Source organism: Capsicum annuum, chromosome 12, assembly GCF_002878395.1.
Source record: "Capsicum annuum cultivar UCD-10X-F1 chromosome 12, UCD10Xv1.1, whole genome shotgun sequence".
Lineage (NCBI taxonomy): Eukaryota > Viridiplantae > Streptophyta > Magnoliopsida > Solanales > Solanaceae > Capsicum > Capsicum annuum.
The window spans coordinates 219,501,300-219,509,993 of record NC_061122.1 but is presented as its reverse complement, the minus strand read 5'-3'; the positions used below and the strand labels follow the sequence as shown (position 1 = coordinate 219,509,993).

General features: G+C 26.8%; 1 long non-coding RNA gene across 7 annotated transcripts; it reads left to right on the top strand.

The window, feature by feature from the left end:
• The first annotated feature begins 4,530 nt into the window (after positions 1-4,530).
• LOC107851309 lies at positions 4,531-7,585 on the top strand. 7 transcript variants are annotated; one of them, XR_007048438.1, is made up of 8 exons: positions 4,531-4,680; positions 4,877-4,985; positions 5,710-5,888; positions 6,104-6,138; positions 6,289-6,396; positions 6,827-6,975; positions 7,078-7,144; positions 7,275-7,585. It is a non-coding gene; the product is annotated as an uncharacterized LOC107851309 (long non-coding RNA). The 7 variants fall into 7 exon arrangements; XR_001668965.2 differs by having other exon boundaries at positions 6,051-6,138; XR_007048437.1 differs by having other exon boundaries at positions 6,051-6,138; positions 6,755-6,975.
• The last annotated feature ends 1,109 nt before the right edge of the window (positions 7,586-8,694 follow it).

The following is an 8,694-nucleotide window of genomic DNA, read 5'->3' as shown; positions in this document are numbered from 1 at the left end:
GTGAATAAGTGTACATGTTGTTATACTTTCAGTAGTTCAATACATTATTTTCTGTATGAGAATCTAGTTACTTCAATTTCATAGCGAAAATCTTTATTCTCTATTTCATTCACGAGTATTTGCATGAACGTCAACTTCTCTTCATACAAAAAATTAGCCTTTCTCTTATCAAAAGAAAAAATTAAATTAGTTCCTTAGAGCTAATCAGGAAGACAAAACACAATAACAAATTTTCTTCACTGCCTTACCAAACTATATGCACAAACAAATTTGGCCTTCAAAATAACAAATTATAGCATCAATACTTCAACAAAGTGTCATAACTTGCTATAATTTATAGCTAAATAATGTTTTATAGGCAAGTGACAACATCATACTGTACCACGCCATAATATGACCACAGAGGTTTTAGCAAAAGAAGACAAATAACGTGTCTAAATAAGTGTTTCACATAACTAACAAAAGAAACTAATGCATAATCCCTATATTTTACTAAAGTTTCTCTTCTTCTTCTTCAACAAAACTACATAATTCTTCATGACTTCTCTTTCAAAATGGCTTCCTTTCTTTGCTGTAAAAGAAGGTCAATCAACAGATTCAACATGCACATGTCCCTGAGCCAACAATAGAGGAAAAAAAATACAATTTAGAAATGAAACTAATGGGGAAAAAATCATAACTTTGCAATAAATTAACTGGAAAAAAATAAATCAAGAATTCATTACGTGAGTTCTAGTTGACTGCTTTGTTAAGTTCAAATCCATTTGTGAATCTACCCAAATTTCTGGATGATAAAATTTAGAATAATCCCACAAATCATCATTTTTAGCTTGTTCTTTGACTGATCTGGAGATTGATATGAAAAAGCATCAACGGTCTTTTTAAGCACATAGAGATGCAAGAAATTTATAAACATTATAAACATTAGAGGCATAAGGTGCAATAGTTTTGGGATAAAATGCAAGATTACTTATCCTACGTTTGGATGAAGGCATTACTTAGTCCCGAAATTATTTAAGTGATGGAATTAGTTATCACCTATGGTGGAATAACTAATCGTTGGATTAGTTATCCCGGAATAACTTATTCTAGTTATTCTCAACCAAATAACCCCTTAAGAGTAGATGCCTCTCATGTTCTACATAGACTATAGACACAAACACATAACGCAGATTCAAACAACAGAATATCCCATTGAAAAACAAGCAAAAAAAATTCTAAATTTTAAGAAAATTACTCCAATACCACATTGAGTATTCAAATTATTTCACAATTTAAACTTCAAAGATTGAAAAAAAAGATTGAATTTTACCTCGTGACGATCTCTTTGGTCGACATCAAAGGTATACAAAGGCTAGGGATACAATCTATTCTGCAAATTCATTAATTTATTCATTGAAGAACCCACAATTTGCTCAAAAAACCAGATGATTCCATGTTAGAAGTTGCCTCAAAATCCTAGAAAACTTTTTCGGACAGAAAAATATGTCTCTTTGTAATCTTCTTCTCGGGTAAAAGATCGGTGGTTTAAAAAGTTAAAAAATTTATTATTAAAAAAGAAAAATGTGACATGGCATATGTGACATGGCATCCTGTTAGAAGAAAGAATGATGTTGATATTATGTCAAGTATATTTTGAGGAAAATAGGAATAGTTGGGTAATATTATGGTCCTAAAAGAAATAAAATTGATAATATAAGGCAAATTCCCTAACATGGGTGACTATTTAGGGAACTTGCTCTATAGTTAGAGTTTATCTAGGACTCTTAAATTCTAGATTCCTAATTTTAAGTTAATGAAAATCCTTTTTATTTTCTTCAAAAAGATTAGTATTTTAAAATTTAAATATTTTTAATTCAAATCTTTTTTTATAATATTATAAATCTTCTAATTTCCTTTATCCTTTTTTTTTAAAAGACAAATCACCTTTTTAAAAAAATATTATTATTATTACTACTATTATTATTACTATTATTTATTTATTTATATTATTATTATTATTTTACTACATTACCACGTTTTTGTAGACTAAAAGTATTACTACTACGTGTGTTAGTTCTACTACTATTATTATTTATTGTTGTGGTTGTTATTATAATTATTATTACTATCGTTTATATAATATATAAATATATTTTAAAACATTAAAAGGAATTAGTTAATGTATAGTAAGAGTTTTAATGTTAGTTCCTAATTTCAAGCTAATGATAATTTTTTTAAAACAGTAAAGGATAATTTATTTTTAAATTTAAATATTTAATATTTTTTAATTCAAAATCTTTATTACAATATTATTAAATTTTGTCCTAAAAGGTGCCAAGTGATTTTTTAATATCTTGCCACTTGACTTCTTATCTTGCTTTTAATTTTGTTTTTATATATAGAGAGATATTATTTATTATCTTTTATTTAATATTTAAATATATTTTAATAACATTTGAAAAGGATAAGTTTATAAAATAGTTAGAGTTTATTTAGGACTCTTCAATTATAGATTCTTAGATTTATGTTAATGATTTTTTTTTCTTCTAAAAGCTTGATTTTCAAATTCAAATATATGTAATTCCTTATTTAAAATCTATTATTACAATATTATTATTGTTAATAATAATATTACTATTATTATTATATTTTTATCTTTTATTTAATATTTAATAAATTAGATCCATATATGTTTTATTGTAGCATTTAAATTTTAAAAGTTTATAAAAGAAATGTTTTTACATTTTTAGGCTAATAATTTATTTTTTTTATCTTGTAACAAAGGATAACGTTTTTTTTAATATTCTATAGATATATATAGATTAGTATTATTAATAACACCACTACTTCTACGTTTTTTTTCTTTTTAAAAAATAAATAATTAACACTACCACTACCAATTAAAACTACTACGAAGATAATTGTGAATATTATTATTAGTATTAATATTATTATCTTTATTTAATATTTGAATAAATTTTAAAACATCGAATGTGATAAGTTTATGAATTGTAAGAGTTCATTTAGAACTCTTAAATATTACATTCCTAGTTTTAAGTCAACGATAAATTTTTTGAAAAACCTAATATTTTTAAATTTAAATATGTTTATTTTTTTAATTAAAAATTTCATTACAATATTATTATCTTTTGTCTTAAAACTGCCAAGTGGCTTATTCTTATTCAGCCACTTGGCTTCTTGTCATGCTTCGTCCTCTGCTTTATAATATACTAAGATACGTACCCGCGTGATGCACGAATAATATCAAAATATTATTTTTAATTATTTCATATTAAAATATCTCATTTAAACATGTTGAATCATATTATATTAAAGAGAAATTCAAACATGACATTATTTCTCAATGAAATTACCCTTCCCCCTTCATATATTATCGATGCGTAAATAATAAAAAAATGTCACATTATTATTTACTTATCAGTTTTCAAAATTAATTATCTATAATATTTTATTCTCAATTTTATTTTGGTTCATTCTTAATATATAGTAATATTTTGTATGGTATACAATATTAATTTTTTAATACTTTCATTTTATACAAATGTTATAAATAGTTTATATTTTTTTGGACGAATAAATCAATGAGAAGAAGTATTTCAATTATTGTAAATGTACTCTAAAAGCATAATTTTCAAAATCAATATTTTTCTCGAAATGTATTTGAACATGAATTATATAATTTTGTTTGAATGAATCTGCATATGTGTAGTATCTTCATCCGACATGCTCAGAATTTTATTTTATTTTCTATGAAATTAAATTCTGATCTATAATATTAAACTATCTTTATTTTGATTTATATGACCTACTTTCCTTTTTAGTAAGTCGTGAAAAGAATAACACATTTATATGTTAAGAGTAAATAACTATAAATTAACAATTTCACCCATAAAAAATGATTTATAGTCACACACATATGTATAACTATTTATACCACAAATTTTAATTTTTTTTATATATTGAAAATGCGTATCTATTTAAAATATTTCATATAAATTGAAAAGAAGGGAGTAAAAATAATAGAGAATAACTTATTAAAATTTAAATTTTCATATATGAATATAAATTTGAAGATAAATTTTTTATAATTCTTGACCCAAAATAAAAGAATATTTTGATTTTTATGTAGTTTTTAATTTTATTTCTATATATTAAAAATAATATACGTATTGAACTATTGATAACTTGATAATTTGATGGATGCAATACTTACCTATTTGTAATTGTCAAACACAACACACGTAATGTGGGCAATACTTAACATAAGAGACGGGACTATTGAATGACTGGATGTACGTATTTCTAAGTGCCGAACGTAATTTAGATCACGTGGGACAACAACTAACATAAGATACTTCACCAAAAAAAATAAAAAAAAAATAAGATACACTCGAAAAATATTTGGATGATTGCTAGTATATATATAGTATACTACTATTTTAATCAAAGTTGGGCTTATGGCCCATTTTATTAATTGAACAAATCCATTATATTTTCAAAAGACCAGGCCCTAAATTGGCCTGGCCCAAACCCGGTCCAAAAAATAATCAGAAATAAGAAATAGGAATCTAGAGCTTTCCTAAATCTAGCTGCCAGCCGTTTCTTTCATTTCTGAAAATAATTAGTGTAGTAGCTGTCACAGAATGACCAAGTAAAATCAGATGCATATCCCAGATGGTGAGTTTAATTATTAGTTGACATTATCTAATTTTTTATTATTTAGATGTTGTTTGACTAATTTGAAATAGTTTATTGCTAGATATCAGTCTAATGATATATAGATTTTCGATCTATGTATTATAACCCTGATATTGTGTTCTTAGCAATAACGGATAAGCCCTTTTTATCTTTATTATTTGTTTTTCATTTTCAGATTTGAACATGCAGATGAGATCTGAGCTTGATGCAGCTGAAAATGATCATTTTAAGCTGGAATGACATGGTTAAGTTACCAAAATTTGGTGTGTTTAAAGATTTTTCAGGTATGTGTTGTATTTACTATTGTGTAGTGATGAATCTATGGTAGATATGGTGTAATTTATGTCTAAAATGGTCTAATATGCTATTAATTGGGGTTTGCTTTCTTGTTATTTTGTGACTGCCAGTGTTTTGATTAGCTTGGTAATTATCCATTTTGATTTATTTTTGCATGTGGTTTTAATTCTACTAAAAATAGTAGAATTAATCTGCAAAACTTTCTAGTATTGTGTTGTTATTCTCAAACAAAACAGTAATGTTTATATATGTTATTTATATATCAATTATATACTATTCTACGGAACATGATTTTGATTCGCAATTCACAGTATCATTCATTGTGTTGTGATACTCGAGTTTTGTAGTAAATGTCGAGATATATTCGAGCTTTGTTCATGTAACATTGTAGTTTCTTGTCCTTCGGTTTCTATTACTATCTCTTGTTTCATTTACCTAAGTAATCGTACTGTTTTGTTGTAATTCATATCTGTTACTGTCTGCTCATTTGCATACTTATCTGATTTTTTTTTTGTACTTCCATTAATTTTCTTGAAACTGCTTAGGACTGTTTTCCTTTAGCTGAGGGTCTACCCAAAAAAACTTCCATAACTTTGTCGTAGGTGTTTGTTGCTGCCATATTCCCATTTCTGATGATTTTACCATGTGAAAGTGCTTAGTCGTTCTGATTTTGCAACAACACATATTAATATTTCAGTTTATATGATACAGGGAACTACAAATGAAATTAAACGCAGATGTGGACATACTATTAAGTTTCATGGTTTATCAGTTGCAATAAATCACATGCATAACTGGCTTTTGCCATCGGTCCATTTCATCGGTTTGTTGTCCAGGATATGATGACTGATCAGAAATATCATAATACAGTCCCAGCGTGGTCCGTTCCTGTGAGTATTCATTTTCTACCATACAACTGCTTATGATGATGAATTCAGGAGTGTCAACGCGGTGTTGATTATACTGTACTTGCAATTTTCAAAAAGTTGAGTTTTTTCTAATCAAATCCCGAAGTTTCTAGTATTTTTCAATAGATTTCTCTGTTGAAACAGCTATATGCAATTGTATTGCCTATTGTCATCTTCATTTTCATCTATCTTTGAAGGAGGGATGTCTATGATCTGTACCACAACGTTCTAGGTAATTCCATTTTAGAGATATTTTTCTTTTAGTATTTTCTTTTGATGCTACTTTCTTTATATTTGTAATTATTTTGTACATGATTTTTAGATTATTATCAAATGAATTGATTGAGTTAACACTTTATTACTTTATTTATATATATGTTAGATCGGAAGGCAAAATTTTTGTTCTAAGTTTACACAGCGCGAATTGTTCAAGAAAGAATACACGACAAAAATGGTTCAAATGGGTCATAGATCATACATTCCTACCAAGGTAAGCTGATTTTTTAGTTAAACATCACAAATCAAATGATTCTGCTGTTTTTTCCCTTTTTTTTGGGTGGGTTGGGTTAGGTGGAGGTTGGGAGAGAGTGCTAGAGGTGCTTATGTTTTGTAAAGTTATCTCACTTTTTTCCCTTGAAAATCAAGTTGTTGTAATGTGGTTACATAGCTGAACGATAATCGCAAGAGGAAGTAAATTGTTGCTCTCTACATCGTGTATTTTCCTCATTTCTGTTGTTTCATTTTTATTAGCCTTCGCCTTTGTTTATTTTGAGGCTTTTGCAATTCAGTTTGGTTGGTTTGATGACTTCTCTTTGTTCTGTATGGTGAACATGTTTGTCTGAACCTAGTAATTCAGTGTTTAGTTCTTCCTTGATGGTTTTGTCTTTTGGAATATGATCGTTGGAATTTTGGGGTGCAAGGCTTCTGATTTTCTAGAGAGTATGCTGGAGTTTGTCTACAAATGAGAATGTCCTACAGTCCAGCAGCACACCTGTTCCTTTTTTTAGTGCAGTGGACTGATTGTCACCTTGCTGGTGCCCTTGAATTGCTGAGAATTCTAATTTTCAAGGTTCGGGTTGTAAATTTTCATGCATTGCTAATCCCCTCTATTTCAAGATTTTTTTCATATTGCAATAACCATTGTACGGGATCGTTTTTTTTCGGTTTCTAGGTTTATGTTGATGGCACCACAAACATGTCAGTTCAAGAAAGAAAAGCAAGCATTAAGGAGTTTTATGGTTTGTTTTTACATTTTCCTTCATTTTGATACATTCATATAACTATTAAGATAAAACAGCTATACTGAATAATGGTTGTTAATAATTATTAATATCTTGTGCATCTTTTATGTATCCCTTGTTGTTACAGGTTCAGAAGACAAAAAAGGCAAAAACTGTTTGCATGGAGAGATATAGGAGAAGAGATGTTGAGGATTACTGAGAGTCTTCTGACTCAGACATTGAAAGAGAAGAGGAATATGGAACCTTCAGTTTTGAAGTTATGTAAGTCTTAAGCAAATGTAACTCAACTGAGATTTGGATTTTCTCTAGCATCGCGCAACTACGCCAGTAATTAGCGGATATGTCGAACTTAATTACTTGCCTTTGTAATTACATGAACAACAATATGCAAGATAGTTATCCCTTGATAATTGAATATAAAGTCGATTTCTTTATTTATTCGATACTGGCAACTTGTATTACTTGGGATGTATTTGAAACTATCGATGTATGTATTTTTATAGTGGGGTTTTAGTTTTTAAATTATGATAACCATTATTGAGATAAAAACTAAACCGTTAACATCAGGGAAAAAGATATTATGCAATCAAATTCAAATTTATTGTTATTGTTGGATAAAGCATATTTGTAGTTGTTATAGAAGAGGATAAGCAAATGAAAAACCTTAGAACGTGTATTTTTTATTTATTTTTAATTATTATTATTTGTATGGGCAGTTTTTAATTTAATTTAACCATTGATGATATTGAGATAAAGAGTTGGAATAGCATAATTTAAAATTTAAATTATGATAAGTATTAACAAATTGAGATAACAATGAAATTCTAAAATTAGGGAGAAAGTTATAAACAAACTAAATTCAAATTTATTGTTGGATATCTATTAAACAAATCATCTTAGCAAATGAAAGTTAAAAAAAACGTGTATTTTTTAATTATTGTTATTATTGTTTAAATTATGATAAGCACTATTGAGATAACAGTTAGGTATCTAACCTCAGGGAAAAAGATATGATCAAAACAAATTCAAATTTATTGTTATTGTTGGATAAAGTGTACTTTTAGTTGTTATAGAAGACTATATGTGTCATCAGAACATCTTGGCAAATGAAAAACCTTAAAACATGTATTTTTTTTAAATTATTATTATTATTATTATTATTGGCAGTTTTTAATTTAATTTGACAATTAAATTGTCACATTAGCTTTGCATCTTTATTTCTGTGTAGAACTTATATTTGTTGTGCTAATTATAAAATATTTGTTAATAAATTCAAGTTTTTTTTTTTTTTTTTTACATTAATTGAATCCTAATAGTATTTCAAATTTTGTCGATTAAGATGATGGTTTATAATTTTGAAATGATTTAGAATTAGCATTTTTTCTTTTTAATGATAACCATGTAGTTGAGATTAGATCAACTAATAACAAATTACAATTGAATTACTACTTTTTGTTTAAACGTTTTAAATCTTTTTCTTTTATTTCCTTTCTTTTTGTCTTTTGTTTGTTTGTTAATTAAAAATGATTTAGAAGTGGATTTTTTTT